This window comes from Oncorhynchus masou, chromosome 1, assembly GCF_036934945.1.
Source record: "Oncorhynchus masou masou isolate Uvic2021 chromosome 1, UVic_Omas_1.1, whole genome shotgun sequence".
NCBI classification, from domain to species: domain Eukaryota; kingdom Metazoa; phylum Chordata; class Actinopteri; order Salmoniformes; family Salmonidae; genus Oncorhynchus; species Oncorhynchus masou.
In genome coordinates this window covers 79,878,263-79,899,561 of record NC_088212.1, presented here as the reverse complement: position 1 = coordinate 79,899,561, position 21,299 = coordinate 79,878,263, and the positions used below count along the sequence as shown (strand labels likewise).

The following is a 21,299-nucleotide window of genomic DNA, read 5'->3' as shown; positions in this document are numbered from 1 at the left end:
ATAAGATGCAGAAAAGAAGCAAGAAGGAGAAGAAGAGGAGAAAAGAGGGAGGTAAGTAGCCTGTGCCTGGCTGTCTGATAACTTCAGTTCGGACTGTGGGACGGCCCCGGGAAGAGGCGCTGCAGTGTCCCACACGCTCTCTGACGTCACGCGTACAACTGGACATCCATTCGTCCCACATAACATATTCCCACTGTCATATCAAGTCTCACTAGAGATTTTAAAGAATTAGATAGTTCAAAGTGTTTATTTATTTTGAAACAGTTGGTTATTTGTTGGAATGCAATAGGTAATTCTAAGGTATTTTGGGGCTTGGATATTTGCCTACGTTTATGGTGAGCTTTTTTGGATGATGCATTATTTCCTGACAATTACTGTTAATTATTTTAAATCTGTACACTTTTATTAGGCCTACATTGGAATTGGAATTAGCAGGAGTAAGCAGTAAATTGCACGTTTTTCCTGGGACAGAGGAGAATGCACAGAGACAACCCGTCATGACACCTGACACCATGTGAATCAGTTCATCCATCTATTCGAGAACAACAAGGACACCTACTGGAGGAACATTAGAAGTACAATTTTACTGCTTCATGACAGGACAAGAGAGCAGCGCAGTGAGCCACTCGAGACTGGTACCTGATTTTTAGTTTTAGTAAAATGTATCCACAAAGTCTCTGTATTGAATTTGTTCTATTTCATAAATCAAATTAATACAATGTAGGTAGGTTCCTTTCATTGTCTCGGAATTTTGGAGTATAGGGCTCTCATTATATAATTCCAGATAATTCACAGGTTTATTTATGACCTTTTGGTTGCCATATTTGACATCAGCCTGTATTTTTCCAATTAAATATAAAAGTTTATGTCTATGGATGGAATGGAATGCTTACATCATGTATTTTATAGCCTACAGTACATGCATTCTCAAATCCCTGGTCTTTTGCACTTTAAAAGGGCATTTGAATTCATAATGAAATGATTAGATAGGGCTATTCTCTGAGTTCACTGTTTAAAGTGAAAGAGAGATCAGACTACATTGTTCTCGCGAGATACAAGAGTGGAGAATTAACTGATGCTTCTCAACTGTCACTTTGTTTAGATCAAGACAAATAGCTAGCAAGATTTTAGCTGATTAGCTAGAAAGCTAGCCAGTTATGTTTACAACAAAAAACAGAAGAAGTTTGGGACAATTGGTATGTAAAACTCCAGTGTTGACAAATGCAGCCATTTCTTCTACCGTTTCAGATTGCCACCAACGTCTAGTTGGCTAGTCTGACTGAAGTCTGTCTGAGGTCAGTTCAGGACATGGCATGTCGACAACATACTTTCACTCTAATTTGCAACTGCACTGTTAGCTACATACATTGTAGCTATTAACGGTTATCGTGTCAGAGTAGAGCATGAAACTAATCCCGATTGTGGGACCATAACTAGCTACATACAGTACAGTGTGTCACCTGACTCGAGTTAAACTAAACTAGCAAGTGATTTTGTTATCTTGGAGGACAAACCCACAGTTGACCTGACATGGCTAAAGCCTTCCCTTTGGTGTTCGACAAACGAATGTGTGTTTCAGGAAGGCTGGAGCAAAAACCTGCTGGAGGATGGTTGGCTACTCCTGCCCTACCAGCTGTTCAGTCACACATCAATGGAAGTTATGTTTTAATGTGGTATTTCGTACATGATAAACAGCTGGCTGGTATAGTTAACTCTTTATTTCATGCATCCTCCAATACACAACCTGTGTTAAGAAGCCGCACTGCTTCTTAACACAGCACGCATCCAACCCAGAGGCCAGCCGCACCAATGTGTCAGAGGAAACACCGTACACCTGGCAACCTTGGTTAGCGCGCACTGCACCCAGCCCGCCACAGGAGTCACTGGCGATGAGACAAGGATATCCCTACCGGCCAAGCCCTCCCTAACCCGGACGATGCTAGGCCAATTGTGCATCGCCCCACAGACCTCCCGGGTGCAGCCAGTTACAGAGAGAGCCTGGGCGCGTCTCTGATGCCACAGCTGGCGCTGCAGTACAGCACCCTTAACCACTGCGCCACCCGGGAGGCCCTGATATTTACTGTTGGAATGATGGAATGGCATGATACTTTCTTTTGGTCTAAATATGTACTTTAACCCTGGTCCTCTTTTCTCCATACAGAGGAATTGACTCCTTTGATTCTTGCTACCCAGAAACAGTTCAACTTCACACACATCTGTGCAGGAGCTTCTGCTTTTGGGAAGGTGAGTTACTGACTATAACACAACAGTGTTCACATGTCTGCATTTCCCCCATATTATTAATAGCTATATAATGATCAAATCCTTCCTTATCATGGGAAGTTTATTTTATTATGTATCCAGACATGCATGAACTCTATCATCTGTTATCATCTCTGTCATCATTTTTAAACATTATGCTTTAATGCTTCTGAAAGTTGTTTTTCCTTCCAATTTTACCCAGTAAGTGTAGTATTACCCCTCAATTACTACCCAGTAAGTGTAGTATTACCCCTCAATTACTACCCAGTAAGTGTAGTATTACCCCTCAATTACTACCCAGGAAGTGTAGTACTACCCCTCAATTACTACCCAGTAAGTGTAGTATTACCCCTCAATTACTACCCAGTAAGTGTAGTATTACCCCTCAATTACTACCCAGTAAGTGTAGTACTACCCCTCAATTACTACCCAGTAAGTGTAGTACTACCCCTCAATTACTGCCCCAGTAATCTGTCATTCTGCAATAGAACTGTCAACTTGCTGATCTAATGGTATTTCTGTTGAATTAGGGTGCATTAAACAATATCTTATGTATTGTAATCCAACTCATATTGACTGAGGCTCGGTTGTCTGGTCTCGATTTCCCTGAGTAGATGAATGTGTTTTAGATTATGCATCCTAATACTGTCTGGTATCTGATTTAATTTATTTTACTAAAAACATCATCAAAGATGACTTTGAATTCCATTGTCCATCATTGGGCTAAACTTCACACATTTTTGTATTTGAGTCTCCGTAGGCCAAGCTAGTTTTATCCAACTCACAGAGGGCAGTTTGTATCCGTCATGGTACTATAGCATTATTGACCTCATCTACTATAAACTGTTTCTGTAGGGACACATTATTTGTAATAGCTTCAATTTGGTCTTTATTGTACCAAACTTTGGCAAGTCCTTAAAATGTTGAGAAACATTCCCATTTTAAAACAATCAACCTCCCCATCACCTCTGTGTCCTGAGAGATCCACAGGGTGATATGGTTGAATTAAAGAATATCATCTCAATACTGTATTATGCTCAACAGAATCTCCTTCCCAGAGTGTCAGCCAAGCTGGATGTTGTAACTCTCTGACATCATCGAGGTCAAATCTCAAGACACCGTTGTTAGAACCATTTAAGCTGGTGAGATTCCTGTTGTAATATCTTTTATAATTAACAACTATTCCATTGAGGTATAAAATGACCCCAAATATTTTGTAAGCACACTAATTATTATGCATTACAACATAGTTTCTTATCGCTGCAGGCCTGTTCTTAGCACAACCTATAATGCATACGTAAACAGCAGAATAAATGATTAGATAGATTTCAGTATTGGTGTAGTGCTCTGCTAATGGGCTGGGGTCAGGGGTTAAATGGAGATGATTGTTCTATATTCATTAGTAAAGTGATGAGGCTATAGTAGTTCATGTTGTTGTTTCTGACCTCTTAATGACTACAGAGATCCACCCTGGTCATCCCAGCTGTCAGTCTGAAAGCCTAAAAGCCTCCCTGAAGAAGAATAAGCTCAGATCATATTTTGATTGGGCACATTATAATCATAAAATATAGATGGGTCTGATTTAAAATTATCCACTTAAACTTTGGCAAGAGCCTGACTCTTCCTGGTTGGAAATTCGGTGGGGGTTTTTAACCATTTTGCTGCTGCATTTTTGCCAGACAAAGGTCTTACACTTGGATGTTTTGGTGTTGTCAGACAGTCCAATTAGTAATACACAATGCATATGCCAGGACCCAGCCTAGCTTCATACAATGCAAGTTCTTACAATGCAAATAATTACAACGCAAGTCTGTTCTTTCTTGTTTTTAATTATTACTGGGAACATTTGTCATTGTATTTTATAGAATTGCCTGAATTGCATTGCCTGTAAAACACAAAAGCTTTATTAGATCCCCAAATTAAAAAAAACAACATTATCTTATATTGAGGGTTTTTGCTCTGAGAATATATCTCAATATAACTAAGCAAACCCATTGCATGTGGTGTTACTGTACGTGGTGTCTGTACTACAGGTAATGCCCTGGCCACAGTGAAGTGCAATGAGAAAGTCAAGGTGTTCACAGTGAGGGGGACTTCCTTTGAACCTGCTGCTGTGGAGGGAGGCAGTGCTGCTACTGAACAGGGTGCTGTACTCTTCCATTACACTGTTGACAGCAGCGCCACTCAGTAACCTTTCTCTGTCTCTCATCATAACAGTCATGTTTTCAATACCTGATTATGGCTCCCGAGCAGCATATTCAGATTCTAGTGTAAAGAATATAGTGCACATTTAAATTGGCTGTGGGGATGTCAGAATGACTTAAGCAGAGCCTGACCAAGAGCGATTGACCAGAGCTCACTAGTGCCAAAGTGGTAGTGTCCGCAGGTAAGGGCTTAGCTTTACACTGTCTGACTGCTTCAGCCAATGTGTCATTCACATTCCCTGGCCTCTCATTCTGTTAGGTCATTGTGACCAAGCACTTGATTTCTTTGTCCCATTAGGACGAGGGCTGAAGGGCGGTGAGAACATCAAACTGCTGTACGACCTCGCTGACCAAATGGGTGCTGCAGGTATAAATAACCATGTGTGTGTACATCAGAGAGAAGGAGAGAGAATCTTTGAGAGTGAGTGGGTGCATGTGTGAGGGACAGTGGAAAGTGTGAGAGGTCAGTTGTCTGTGTGTAACTGCGTGGTATGATCATGTGTATTAATAACCCGCTGTATGTTGTGAATGCAGTGGGGGCTTCCAGAGCTGCTGTGGATGCTGGCTACGTCCACAATGACATGCAGGTCAGCCAGACTGGCAAGATTGTAGCACCTGTAAGTGATACAACACACACCCTTTTATTGTCTCTGTTATTTCACTGTGTCACAGCAGAAACCAACATACAATATTTCTTAGTGAGCACGTAACTTTAATAATGTAACTTTAATAAATTGTATATGATTGTTTCACTTTTTCAGCATCACACTATCATATTAATTGTTCTGTAAAATTATATTTTAATTGAGGTATTTTGGATTACAAATGTAATTATGTTTGGTCTTGTTGAATGACTTTAATTGAACTGTATGTGCACTTTTGCTGACCTTCATTAGTCTCCAGTGCATTCGGAAAGTATTCAGATCCCTTAACTTTTTTCACATTCTGTTACATTACAGCCTTATTCTAAAATGGATTAAATTGTTTTTTTCCCCCTCATCAATCTATACACAATATCCCAAAATGACAAATCAAAACAGGTGTTTAGACGTTTTTGCAACTGTATATACACTACTGTTCAAAAGTTTGGGGTCACCTAGAAATGTCCATGTTTTTGAAAGAAAAGCACTTTTCTTTTGTCCATTAAAATAACATCAAATTGATCAGAAATACAGTGAAGACATTGTTAATTTTGTAAATTACTATTGTAGCTGGAAACAGCAGATTCTTTAATGGAATATCTACATAGGTGTACAGAGGCCCATTGTCAGCAACCATCACTCCAGATAAAATTTTATTTGTCACATACACATGGTTAGCAGATGTTAATGCGAGTGTAGCGAAATGCTTGTGCTTCTAGTTCCGACAATGCAGTAATAACCAACGAGTAATCTAACCTAACAATTTCACAACAACTACCTTATACACACACGTGTAAAGGATTGAAGAATATGTACATAAAAATATATACATGAGTGATGGTACAGAACGGCATAGGCAAAATGCAGTAGATGGTATCGGGTACAGTATATACATATGACAAGAGTAATGTAGGGTATGTAAACATTATATGAAGTGGCATTGTTTAAAGTGGCTAGTGATAAATTTTTCATACATTTTTACATTATTAAAGTGGCTGGAGTTGAGTCAGTGTGTTGACAGCAGCCACTCAATGTTAGTGGTGGCTGTTTAACAGTCTGATGGCCTTGAGATAGAAGCTGTTTTTCAGTCTCTCGGTCCCTGCTTTGATATACCTGTACTGACCTCGCCTTCTGGATGATAGCGGGGTGAACAGGCAGTGGCTCGGGTGGTTGTTGTCCTTGATGATCTTTATGGCCTTCCTGTGAAATCGGGCGGTGTAGGTGTCCTGGATGGCAGGTAGTTTGCCCCCGGTGATGCGTTGTGCAGACCTCACTACCCTCCGGAGAGCCTTACGGTTGTGGGCGGAGCAGTTGCCGTACCAGGCGGTGATACAGCCCAACAGGATGCTCTCGATTGTGCATCTGTAGAAGTTTGTGAGTGCTTTTGGTGACAAGACAAATTTCTTCAGCCTCCTGAGGTTGAAGAGGCGCTGCTGCGCCTTCTTCACCATGCTGTCTGTGTGGGTGGACCAATTCAGTTTGTCCGTGATGTGTACGCCGAGGAACTTAAAACGTACTACCCTCTCCACTACTGACCCGTCGATGTGGATAGGGGGGTGCTCCCTCTGCTGTTTCCTGAAGTCCACGATCATCTCCTTTGTTTTGTTGATGTTTGGTTGTGAGGTTATTTTTCTGACACCACATTCCTCCCTGTAGGCCGTCTCATCGTTGTTGATAATCAAGCCTACCACTGTAGTGTCGTCTGCAAACTTGATGCTTGAGTTGGAGGCGTGCATGGCCACGCAGTCATGGGTGAACAAGGAGTACAGGAGAGGGCTCAGAACGCACTCTTGTGGGGCCCCAGTGTTGAGGATCAGCGGGGTTGAGATGTTGTTACCAACCCTCACTAACTGGGGGCGGCCCATCAGGAAGTCCAATACCCAGTTGCACAGGGCGGGGTCGAGACCCAGGGTTTCGAGCTTGATGACGAGTTCGGAGGGTAATATGGTGTTAAATGCTGAGCTGTAATCGATGAACAGCATTCTCACATAGGTATTCCTCTTGTCCAGATGGGTTAGGGCAGTGTGCAGTGTGGTTGCGATTGCGTCATCTGTGGACCTATTGGGACGTTAAGGAAATTGGAGTGGGTCTAGGGTGTCGGTTAGGGTGGAGGTGATATGGTCCTTGACTAGTCTCTCAAAGCACTTCATGATGACGGAAGTGAGTGCTAAGGGGCGATAGTCATTTAGCTCAGTTATCTTAGCTTTCTTGGGAACAGGAACAATGGTGGCCCTCTTGAAGCATGTGGGAACAGCAGACTGGGATATGGATTGATTGAATATGTCTGTAAACACACCAGCAGCTGGTCTGCGCATGCTCTGAGGACGCGGCTGGGGATGCCGTCTGGGCCTGCAGCCCTGCGAGGGTTAACATGTTTAAATGTTTTACTCACGTTGGCTGCAGTGAAGGAGAATCCGCAGGTTTTGGTAGCGGGCCATGTCAGTGGCACTGTATTGTTTTCAAAGCGAGCAAAGAAGTTGTTTAGTCCATCTGGGAGCAAGACATCCTGGTCCGTGACGGGGCTGGTTTTCTTTTTGTAATCCGTGATTGACTGTAGACCATGCCACATACCTCTTGTGTCTGAGCCATTGAGTTGTGACTCTACTTTGTCTCTATACTGACGCTTAGCTTGTTTGATTGCCTTGCGGAGGGAATAGCTACACTGTTTGTATTCGGTCATGTGTCCGGTCACCTTGCCCTGATTAAAAGCAGTGGTTTGCGCTTATGGCTCGTTGTGTTAGCTAATCCAAGTTTTTCATTTTAAAAGGCTAATTGATCATTAGAAAACCCTTTTGCAATTATGTTAGCACAGCTGAAAACTGTTGTTCTTATTAAAGAAGCAATAAAACTGGCCTTCTTAAGACTAATTGAGTATCTGGAGCATCAGCATTTGTGGGTTCAGTTACAGGCTCAAAATGCCCAGAAACAAAGAACTTTCTTCTGAAACTCGCCAGTCTATTCTTGATCTGAGAAATGATGTCTATTCCATGCAAGAAATTGCCAAGAAACTGAAGATCTGGTACAACGCTGTGTACTATTGCCTTCACAGAACAGCCCAAACTGGCTCTAACCAGAATAGAAAGAGGAGTGGGAGGCCCCGGTGCACAACTGAGCAAGAGGACACGTACATGAGAGTCTCTAGTTTGAGAAACAGACGCCTCACAAGTCATCAACTGGCAGCTTCATTAAATAGTACCCGCAAAACACCAGTCTCAACTTCAACAGTGAAGAGGCGACTCCTGGATGCTGGCCTTCTAGGCAGAGTTCCTCTGTCCAATGTCTGTGATCTTTTGCCCATCTTAATCTTTTCTTTTTATTGGCCAGTCTGATATATGGCTTTTTCTTTGCAACTCTGCCTCGAAGGCCAGAATCCCGGAGTCACTTCTTCGCTGTTGACGTTGAGACTGGTGTTTAGTGGGTACTATTTAATGAAGCTGCAATGGCGTGATGGTTGCTGATAATGGGCCTCTGTACGCATATTCCATTAAAAATCTGACGTTTCGAGCTACAATAGTAATTTACAACATTAACAATTTCTACACTGTATTTCTGATCAATTGGATGTAATTTTAATAGACAAAAAATTTGTTTTTCTTTCAAAAAACAGAATTTCTAAGTGACCCCAAACTTTTGAATGGTAGTGTATATAAAACATTTTTTTTTAGAAATATCACATTTACTCAGTACTTTGTTGAAGCACCTTTGGCAGCGATTGCAGCGTCGGGTCTTCTCAGGTATGACGCTACAAGCTTGGCACAATTTGCGGAGTTTCTCCCATTCTTCTCTGGAGCAGGTTTTCATCAAGGATCTCTTTTGTACTTTGCTCTGGTCATGTTTCCCTCGATCCTGACTAGTCTCCCAGTCCCTGCTGCTGAAAAATATCCCCACAGCATGATGCTGCCACCACCATGCTTCACCGTAGGGATGGTCAGCCAGATTTCCTCCAGACGTGACGCTTGGAATTCAGGCCAAATAGTTCAATCTTGGTTTCATCAGATCAGAGAATCTTCTTTTTCATGTTCTTAGAGTCTTTAGGTGTCTTTTGGAAAACTCCAAGCAGGCTGTCATGTGCCTTTTACTGAGGAGTGGCTTCAGTCTGGCCACTCTACCATAAAGGCGTGATTGTTAGAGTGCTGCAGATATGGTTGTCCTTCTGGAAAGTTCTCCCATCTCCACAGAGCAACTCTGCAGCTCTGTGAGAGTGACCATCAGATTATTGTCTCCCTTCACCCTTCACCTCCTCTTCTCTCCCGATTGCTCAGTTTGGCCGAGCGGACAGTTCTGGTAAGAGTCTTGGTGGTTACAAACTTCTTCAATTTAAGAATGATGGAAGCATTGTGTTCTTGGGGACCTTCAATGCTGCAGAAATGTTTTGGTATCCTTTCCCAGATCTGTGCCTTGACACAATCCTGTCTTGGAGCTCTACGGACAATTCCTTAAACCTCATGGCTTGTTTTTTTCTCTGACATGCACTTTCAACTGTGGGACCTTATATAGATAGGTGTGTGCCTTTCCAAACATTGTCCAATCAATTGAATGTACCACAGGTGGACTCCAATCAAGTTGTAGAAACATCTCACGGATGATCGATGGAAACATGATGCACCTGAGCTCAATTTCAAGTCTTATAGCAAAGGGTCTGAATACTTAAGTAAGATATTTTATTTTTTAGAAATTTGCAAACATTTCTAAAAACCTGTTTTCACTTTGTCATTATGTGGTATTGTGTGTAGATTGAGGACATTTTATTTATTTATTAAATTTTAGAATAAGTTTAACATAACAAAATGTGGAAAAAGTCAAGGGGTCGGAATACTTTTCGAATGCACTGTATTTTCTCGATCTTGTTGTTCCAAAGATGGCCTATCTGTCTCCTACATTCAATTGTGTGTACAGTGTGTTAGTTAGCACGTGTGTGGATTGGGGTGTGTGTGGAAAGACTCTGTGGAGGCTGTGTATGTTTTGGCAAAGCCAACAAGCCACAAGACAGACCCTTCACAGTAAAGGGAATTAGCCTTAGTCGAGTTGCATATTCCAGTTTTCAGGAATACAGCTATTTTCAACCTAGCTTCCTTTCCCGCAGAAAACCGAATGTGGGAACTCCGCTCAGGCGCTTCTCTTATGCCTGCTACATCAGGTTAAAGGGAATTAATACAAGCAAGCACACAATTGTTATCCGAAACAATACAAACAAAATCACAGAATGTGTGACAATACTCTATTGTGACATTATTTAATTATTTAAAATTGAATAAGCTTAAAAAGGCTAAATTGGTCATTTGGCTCGCGACAGGGATATCCCAGCTGTCATCAGACCCACATTAGGGCCGTCTGAAGCGGCTGTGATGTAGTTAATGGCTGATTTAAGATCCTAAATGATTTACCAGACCCAGTAGGAAGGAGACTTAAGTGCTGTGAGTCCACCCTGCCCCTCAAAATTGACAACTCTGCCAATATTGTTGTTTCCTGTTTACATTGTGTACAATCACAGAAGGCTATGATATGCAACATCCTAAACCAGTAACCATTCATTGCTTGTGTATTGCAATTAATATTCAAATCAAATCAGGTCAATTGAAATATAATTCATGTAATCAAATGTAATATACTATTTACAGTACTATTATATATACAGTACCAGTCAAAAGTTTGGACTAACCTACTCATTTTCTTTATTTTTGCTATTTTCTACATGGTAGAAGACAACAAAACTATGAAATGACACATATGTAATAACCAAAAAAGTGTTAAATAAATCAAAACCTATTTTATATTTGAGATTCTTCAAAGTAGCTGCCCTTTGTCTTGATGGCAGCTTTGCACACTGGCTTTCTCTCAACCAGCTTCATGAGGTAGACACCTGGAATGCATTTCAATTAACAGGTTTGCCTTGTTAAAAGTTAATTTTTGGATTTTCTTTCCTTCTTAATGCATTTGAGCCAATCTGTTGTTTTTATTTTATTTTTTTACCTTTATTTAACCAGGCAAGTCAGTTAAGAACAAATTCTTATTTTCAATGATGGCCTGGAAACAGTGTGTTAACTGCCTGTTCAGGGGGAGAATGACAGATTTGTACCTTGTCAGCTCGGGGGTTTGAACTTGAAACCTACCGGTAACAAGTCCAACGCTCTAACCACTAGGCTACCCTGCCGTCCCAGGATTTTTGACAAGGTAGGGGTGGTATACAGAAGATAGCCCTATTTGGTAAAATACCAAGTCCATATTATGGCAAGAACAGCTCAAATAAGCAAAGAGGAAACCACATTCCATCATTACTTTAAGACATGAAAGTCAGTCAGTGCAGTCACAAAAACCATCAAGCGCTATGATGAAACTGTCTCTCATGAGGACCACCACAGGGAAGGAAGACCCAGAGTTACCTCTGGATAAGGATAAGTTCACTGCACCTCAGATTGCAGCCCAAATAAATACTTCACAGAGTTCAAGTAACAGACACATCTCAACATCAACTGTTCAGAGGAGACTGTGTGAATCAGGCATTCATGGTCGAATTGCTGCAAAGAAACTATTACTAAAGGACACCAATTGGGGCGGCAGGGTAGCCTAGTGGTTAGAGTGTTGGACTAGTAACCGAAAGGTTGCAAGTTTGACTCTCCGAGCTGACAAGGTACAAAACTGTCATTCTACCCCTGAACAGGCAGTTAACCCACTGTTCCTAGGCCGTCATTGAAAATAAGAATTTGTTTTTAACTGACTTGCCTAGTAAAATAAAGGTTAAAAAAATAAGAAGAGACTTGCTTGGGCCAAAATACCTGAACAATGGACATTAGACCGGTGGAAATCTTTCCTTTGGTCTGATGAGTCTAAATTTAAGATTTTTGGTTCCAACCGCCGTGTCTTTGTGAGACGCAGAATAGATGAACGGATGATCTCTGCATGTGTGTTTCTCACCGTGATGCATGGAGGAGGTGGTGTGGGGGTGCTTTGCTGGTGACACTGTCAGTGATTTTATTTAGAATTCAAGGCACACTTCAAATCAAATCAAATCAAATTTATTTGTCACATACACATGGTTAGCAGATGTTAATGCGAGTGTAGCGAAATGCTTGTGCTTCTAGTTCCGACAATGCAGTAATAACCAACAAGTAATCTAACTAACAATTCCTAAACTACTGTCTTATACACAGCATGGCTACCACACCATTCTGCAGCGATATGCCATCCCATCTGGTTTGCACTTAGTCCCACTGTCATTTGTTTTTCAACAGGACAATGACCCAATACACCTCCAGGCTGTGTAAGGGACATTTAACCAAGAAGGAGAGGGATGGAGTGCTGCATCAGATGACCTATCCTCCACAGTCACCTAACCTCAGCCCAACTGAGATGGTTTGGGATGAGTTGGACTGCAGAGTGATGGAAAGGCAGTCAGCAAGTTCTCAGCATTTGTGGGAACTCCTTCAAGACTGTTGGAAAAGCTTTCTAGGTGAAGCTGGTTGAGAGAATGCCAAGCATGTGCAATGCTGTCATCAAGGCAAAGGGTGGCAACTTTGAAGAATCTAAAATATATTTTGATGTATTTAACATTTTTTGGTTACTACATGATTTCATATGTGTTATTTCATAGTTTTGATGTCTTCAGTATTATTCTACAATGTAGAAAATAGCCCTTAATTAAGTAGGTATGTTTGCAATTTTGCCTGGTACTGTATATATTTAAAGTTCTAGGTATATTCCCTACACAGTAAGCAGTGGATGGTATGTCGATCTCCATAATTCCATGACAAGCCTTCAGAAACGCTCCAACCCCCCCAAAATAAATCACATCTTTCCTCATGCCTGTCTGAGAGGGGAACCATGTTGTGGATTTATAATTTATCATTCTTCAGAGGTGATGCAGTATTCACATGATAATTAGGATACATTTTTGATTGCTGCCTGCGGGCATTTCTGCATTGTTGGCTTCAGGAACCTGGGCCATTATGACCTTATTAGTGTAACTGTCAGTGGCCTGTCTTAGTTTACACATGCGTTGTCGTGTATTTTATTATGAACTGCACTCATCAGGATAAAACTTATTAGTGGCTTTTACAAGACGCCGTGTCACTTAAATGAGGAGAGCAACACCTCCGCTTGACTCAATGTATCAGTCAAAACAACGCTGGCAAAATTAATGTTTTCAATTACTGTATTCTTGTTAATTACTTACAAAGACTAAGTATTTTACTTGAAATGGGATATGATAACAATTGATTAAAATAATGACATACAATTGTTTCAGGTTTTGTCATAAGGAACAAAGAAGGAAAGATTTATAATATAAGGCTACTGTTAAGTGAGAGCAGTGTATAGGCATTGGTGGTTTCAGAATGATGCAGGTTGATATAGTCTTTTACTTATAATTTTAGAGGACTTAAGTAAAAATTTCAAGTGATAACTTTTAAAATTTTCTCATTATCTTCAAAAGCTTTGTCACACATAGGCCAACAGTAGAAATATAACAAAAGAAAGACTTCTAATGGGACCACTTTTACCCTTTTTTCATTTGCTTTACAAGGCATTGAATATCATCGATTCTTCTGTCAAACCAGTTATAGGACTCAGTCCTGAGATACCTCCGAGCCAGTCGAACAGTATTTAGTATCGTTAGCCAACCTGTTGTCCTTTGCTGTCTGTTTGCACACAGCAGCATCCCGTGATCACCTGGTTGATTAACTCAGTTGTGTCACAATCTGGCTGTGTGTACAGGAGCTTGTGTTCTCACACCTGAGGGGAGCTGTGCTGTGTGAACCACTGGGTTTCAGCATCACTTTGGGGGATTTTATTAACAGGCCAGCGAGTGCACCAAGTCCCTGCCCTGCTGCCACGGCTCACAGCAGCTGTGGAGAGACCAAACACCAGACAGGCAAGCAGACTGACAGGCAGAAGAGGAGGGAAAAACTGACCAAGCTTGGCAAATCGTCTGGCCATTCTCCTCCTCTCCCTACATATACTTTAAAAACATCCAGTGCTAAATGACCCCACCCCCCCAAGTATAGCAGTTTGTAGTGGAAAACTTTCAAAAAGCTGTTTATACCCAGCTGGGGACCTACTTGGAGGCTAACGGGGAGAAGCTTTTCTATTTTTTATTTTCTCTCTCCCAGTCTGGGGGAAAAAAGGCCTCTGGATTGACAGTGCCTTTCATACTGTATTATCCAGCCTGGCTTTTAACTCCGGGAGAACTGTGTTCACAAATTGATGCTCTGTTCCTCTGGGGCTGCAGCTGAAACATTAAATCCTACTGAAATATTCATATGTGAGTGCATTTAGCTGAAAGCAATTGATGTGCTGCTCCCTGGAGAATGGATGGTAATGTTGCAACCAGGGGCCCAGGCCCCCACACTCTGGCTGTCAGACACCCTAAAGTACCACACTGGTCAAAACCATTGAGATGTATGTTCAGGAATTGACTGCCTATCGGGTCAGAGTATGGTGGAAAGGGTTCCGGGGGATTGGGGCTCAGTTTGTGGTTCTGGTGTTGGTCACTTATGGTCACAGCAACTTGGTTCACCAGACTACTGGTTAGGAGAGCCTATCTCATAAGGCTGTGGTCATAGGGATTCTCTGATGGCCACGCTGTGTATTTCTGTGTGCAAACACACATCATCTTCTCATTTTAAGTTGTTGAAAAGTAATGGTTAAATCAATAGTCTTTACATATCATATTGTGTCCAAACCTTTTCATTCATTTGGTTGAGACTGATTTTTTATTTCAGAATAGATTTTTTTGTTCTCCCTACAATAAACACTGTTTATTAAAACTTGAAAGCTGATTTATTTTATTTATTTATGTATCATGTCTGTGTAGTATTATTGCAAAAATATAAATGTTTTGTTATATGAATTACATTTTTGATATTACATTATTATATACTGACTGGTCATTTTATGTTGTGTTTTGTTTCCAGGAACTCTACATCACAGTGGGCATCTCTGGAGCTATTCAGCACCTGGCTGGGATGAAGAACAGCAAGGTACACCACATCACAGACATCAAACTAAGTAGTCTAAATAAGCTAGTGGTATTATTGTGGTATGGCTGTGTTATTACTTGTGGATAATTCTTCACATTTAAACAAATGTAAAATAGATTCGTTCTACTGATTTTCAAATTTTTTATTTGAGGATGCAAGATATTCCGAGTTTTTCTCGTGCGCCAAACAAAATACAGGATGTGTTTTATACGGCAAGATGTTCAGAGTTTTTCTCGTGCTCCAAACAAAATACAGGATGTGTTTTATACGGCAAGATGTTTTTGAAAATGTAACAATGTTTCCCTAAAGATGTCGTGCTTTTTAAAACATTGTTTTTTGCTGATTCTTGCTGTCGCAAGTCATGCATAAGTACATATAGTTATGGGGCTTGTGCGTCTGATTGCTAAATTAACTGTGGTGTCTATTATTTGATTAAATTCTTCTGAACTCTTTGTGATGTAGCGCCTTGTCACCAGGAGAGTGATAAATACGTGTCACCCTCATGTTGATCACAATTTCATGTAGCTAAGCTTATTCTACCGCCTTTTATGGAATTTGCACTAGTGATGGATTAAAAAGTAAAGACATACATACAGTAAAACAATGGGGATACTGATTAAATGTCATATTGATTTCAAATAAATTGTATTAATGTAAAAACATGTATTAATTAATAAAAAACATTTACAACTCTTTGAAACTGACTGACTCATTTTGAAGATAAAAAAACAATAATTTGATATCTTCAAGTTATGTGAAAGTATAAAGATCACCCATTCCAATAATCAGTCCAGTTAACACTGTTACTGTATAGGCTGATTTGAAAAAGCCAAAATGGGTGTGATACAACTGCACCAATTTACCTAATTAATAGTATTACAGCAATTCACTCTTTCATACTGTCTATATATGAGGAGGATTTGAATGAACTTGGTCAAAGTACTTTTTCTTATTTGTATTCCTCTTTTCGCTGTAGTTGACCCACTTTTACAACAAGTGGAGGGCAGAATACGTCTGTCCCTGGAAGAGAACTGTTTTATGTAAATGTAAAATGGAGAAACTCTTTTGTAGCCATGACAACAGTCTCCTGAGTGGATTTCTTCCACCAAGGCAAGCTATCTGCTCCGGGATCCCGTGCACTTAAGAAGTGTGTTTTAAAAGGGAACCTGAAGAAGCTTTTTAAAGAATGATGTATAATTTATTTGTATTTTCTCTCTCTTGCTTCAGAGCTTCTTAAGAGGAGAGTAGAGTGTGTGGGATGTGTTCTGAATGTGTCAGACCACAGTATTATATACTATTATGCAGCCATAGTCCCATATCTATTTGTTTTGTATGAGATTTACTCTGCTTCTACGTATATCCAGCCACTTGATGTCACGGAGCTGTTTTCAAAATCACTTTTAAAAAAAACAACACATTCATAAGTGACATCAATTAAGTGCAGCTAATTTGGGTTTGTATGTTTGCTGCTTTAACAAGCTATGCAATATGTCATGAAAGCATAGTGTGTGTATATAACACGTGAGAGAGCAGTAAGGGATGGGAATACAACTTTATTTAATTTAGTTTTTTGTATTTTGTATTTTTACTTTATTTTGATTCTTATCATAGTGACTGATATTGTCCTAATGCCGGATGCTAACTCACTGCTTTAGGATGTGGATCATCAGTTTACATAGCAATGTATCTTTGTATTTTATGATTTAAGTGTTTGGTTTAGCCTCCATTAAAATTCTGAGGCAATCCATGTACAGTATGCATACCGCTTTGCATTTTCATTCAGAGGACAGGTTAGTACATGTACTGAGACGAACTGTGACACGTGTTTTTGTGTTTCATTTCTAGATCCAGAGGCACCTATTTTCCAGGTAGCTGACTATGGTTTGGCGGAGGATCTCTTCAAGGTAAGACTGTCAATGATGACACGATTAGATATTGTGATATTAAAGGTGTGAAATGAATCCCTATATGGAGGTAGATATTTAGTTCATCTTAAGGAGGTGGACCTAGATCTTCAGCATTGGCTAAATGAAGTATTGTACACCACACCCTGTATAGGTTTAGTAAAGTGCTATGAGTGTTATCCAAGACAACACTGATACACTGGGTTTAACCTGTATGGTGCCCAGTATTTCTAATTCATGACAGCATTTAAAGAGTCAGTGTTCATGTACTTGAGATCTGCTTAGTCCTGATGGGTAAATTGTGGTGAGGAGTCTTGAGGGAAATATCCATCACACCCTCATGCCATCGTTACAGATGCCTGTCACACCCTGTCCATCTCTCCTTTAAGAGTCATTCTTCTAGTACCCTCAGGAGGATTTAAAATAGGTTTATTAATATGATGTGTATTTGTTATATTAATAATATGGACCTTATTCTACCAAAAGTGGTTTCCTGATAAAAGCAAACATAATATTGGTTTTGGTTGAATTAGGTCCTTAATTAGCTATAAATTATTATAAACTGGGTGGTTCAAGCCCTGAATGCTGATTAGCTGACAGCCATGGTATATCAGACAGTATACTACGGGTATGAAAAAAAACATGTATTTTTAGTACTCTAATTACGTTGGTAACCAGTTTTATAATAGCAGTAAGGCACCTCAGGGGTTTGTGGTATATGGCCAATACACCACCGCTAAGGGCTGTATCCAGGCACTCCACATTGTGTCGTGCATAAGAACATCTCTTAGCCATGGTATATTGGCCATATACCACACCCCCCGTGGCTTGTTGCTTAAGTATACCATAGCAAAACATATTTGAAAAAACGCAAGAAAGAGGTGATATCTCAGATATCCTCCTCAGTTAATGACGCTGTAATAAGACACATCAACGACTGATCGACTAATGTTAATGCATTAAAACTGACTCCCTCTGAGCCTTTATTCAAACATTTAAATTATTAAGGGAAATGTCTAATGGTCACTGTTAATTCACTCTTCTTCTTCTCTGATTGTGACATTGAGACACTTCCTGGTTCACTAGAGACCTCCCGCAAGCCATTTCCTGTCTGATCAGAGGCCCAGGCTGTCAGTTAGTTGCTCATTAAAAGTATTCCTGTGATAATGACATTGTAAAAGCATTTTGTGACAACTGCTTAGGTACAAGGGGCTCTATAAATGAGTTTGATTGATAAAATTAATTGAATAGTTAGGTTTATCATTATAAATCATTAAAAGACACCTTCCATTTGCCGTTCAGTCTTAAATAATGGGGATTCATTAGCTTGGTGGTGTAGCCATCTATTTGACCTGTTTTAAAGGCAATGTTAATGTCTGGTTTTCCCTCTCATACATTTGCATGTTATTCAGTTGTTTAATCTCAGAAAGCAAAACTTCTAGAGACCTTGTGGCTTACTGAGTTGTGCCTTGTTCAGTTACAATCCGTTAACTAGGTTTCTGGGATTAGCCTAAAATAACACTGAGTGAAATCATGTTTAAATGAATATGCAGTTGAGTTCTTACTCTCTCCGACTGTAAACATTTCTCTGTTGAGTGCCTGAATCCAAACCTGGTAAATCAGTTATTGTGATTGATAGAATAGGAACCATTTGGAACTGTATATTACTCCACCTAATGAAAAAACAGATGTACTGAATTATTGAACTCGTGAATGTATCAGTGGATAGTTCATGAGAGGACCTCCTGCTCAGAGAGTAACTTCCACTCCTCAACCTTAACAGGAACTAATACCATCTGATAGTTAAACTAAGGGGACTGCCTGGTGTTGGCTTTCATATTGATTCTGTGTTCCTCTTCACCTATTCACTCCTAATTGACATGCTCAGGTAACTTTGGCAGGGCTCAACGCCACAGGGTTCCAGGCAGCACTTCTACCCTCTAGTTTAGGTATAAATACGGAGGTGGCAGATCCAGATCCAGTGCCCAAGCTTTGCCACACTCTTCAAGAGGGACCCTTTGTGAGAATTGAAAGCCTTGTGGCTTTTTCCATTTGTTTGGCTCATCATTTATTAACCAGTGTCGTTGCGTGTGATCGGCCGGTGTTGGTGACTAGGTGTTTAAGTTAGTAATATTCTGCTGAAGTGATGGGTAAGTAGAGATAATAATAACAGGCAGGTCCAGAACTGTGACAATAGTTCTCATCTTACCTGTGTTTACATACACTCTGATTTCAGATAGCAGTCAAAGACAATGGATGTGTCATTTGTCGTTGTTGCCAATGAAACTGTCAGAGGTATGAGAACTGTTTGGACTTGTAGGCTGTTGCTGAGATGACTGCAGCATTGAAGAAGTGATCACCGTCATGATCCAACCAAGATCCTATAATACTCCAAAATCTGAAGATGAAACATTAACCAATTATAAGCTGCCAGTTTTAACTACCCAAAAGAAAATCCTGCCTTAAAAATGCATTTCATGCTTCTTGTGCATTTTGAAATAGGTGCTTAAAATGTCTAGATCTAATACATATTTTATTGTGATATATTTTTCATGAATAATAAAGCTAGTAGATATGCTACAATGTCTCACAACTTGTTAATTTCAATTTGTTTTTGTTGCTGGACTAGTGTTATATACCGGTTACTGGACTAGTGTTATATATCACAGTGGATAATAGTGTTATATATCTCGGTGGATAATGGTGTTATATACACGGTGGATAATAGTGTTATATATCGCGGTGGATAATGGAAAGCCACAGTATCAGGATAATAGTGTTATATATCACGGTGGATAATAGTGTTATATATCACAGTTGATAATAGTGTTATATATCTCGGTGGATAATGGTGTTATATATCACGGTGGATAATGGTGTTATATATCACGGTGGATAATGGAAAGCCACAGTATCAGGATAATAGTGTTATATATCACGGTGGATAATAGTGTTTTATATCACAGTGGATAATAGTGTTATATATCTCGGGGGATAATGGTGTTATATATCACGGTGGATAATAGTGTTATATATCACAGTGGATAATAGTGTTATATATCTCGGTGGATAATGGTGTTATATATCACGGTGGATAATAGTGTTATATATCACGGTGGATAATAGTGTTATATATCACGGTGGATAAAGGTGTTATATATCACGGTGGATAATAGTGTTATATATCACAGTGGATAATAGTGTTATATATCTCGGTGGATAATGGTGTTATATATCACGGTGGATAATAGTGTTATATATCACGGTGGATAATAGTGTTATATATCACGGTGGATAATGGTGTTATATATCTTGGTGGATAATAGTGTTATATATCATGGTGGATAATGGAAAGCTACAGTATCAGGATAATAGTGTTATATATCACGGTGGATAATGGTGTTAGATATCATGGTGAATAATGGAAAGCCACAGTATCAGGATAATGGTGTTATATATCACGGTGGATAATGGAAAGCTACAGTATGAGGATAATAGTGTTATATATCACGGTGGATAATGGTGTTATATATCTAGGGGGATAATAGTGTTATATATCTCGGTGGATAATGGAAAGCTACAGTATCAGGATAATAGTGTTATATATCACGGTGGATAATGGAAAGCCACAGTATCAGGATAATAGTGTTATATATCACGGTGGATAATGGAAAGCTACAGTATCAGGATAATAGTGTTATATATCACGGTGGATAATGGTGTTATATATCACGGTGGATAATAGTGTTATATATCACGGTGGATAATGGAAAGCTACAGTATCAGGATAATAGTGTTATATATCACGGTGGATAATGGTGTTATATATCTTGGTGGATTATTATAGTGTTATATATCATGGTGGATAATGGAAAGCTACAGTATCAGGATAATAGTGTTATATATCACGGTGGATAATGGAAAGCTACAGTATCAGGATAATAGTGTTATATATCACGGTGGATAATGGAAAGCTACAGTATCAGGATAATAGTGTTATATATCACGGTGGATAATAGTGTTATATATCACGGTGGATAATAGTGTTATATATCACGGTGGATAATAGTGTTATATATCACAGTTGATAATAGTGTTATATATCTCGGTGGATAATGGTGTTATATATCACGGTGGATAATGGTGTTATATATCACGGTGGATAATGGAAAGCCACAGTATCAGGATAATAGTGTTATATATCGCGGTGGATAATGGAAAGCCACAGTATCAGGATAATAGTGTTATATATCACGGTGGATAATGGAAAGCTACAGTATCAGGATAATAGTGTTATATATCACGGTGGATAAT

The 21,299-nt window shown here is 39.7% G+C and overlaps 1 pseudogene; it reads left to right on the top strand.

The window, feature by feature from the left end:
- The first annotated feature begins 5 nt into the window (after positions 1-5).
- On the top strand, positions 6-19,341 carry LOC135543979 (electron transfer flavoprotein subunit alpha, mitochondrial-like; annotated as a pseudogene).
- Positions 19,342-21,299: the final 1,958 nt, after the last annotated feature.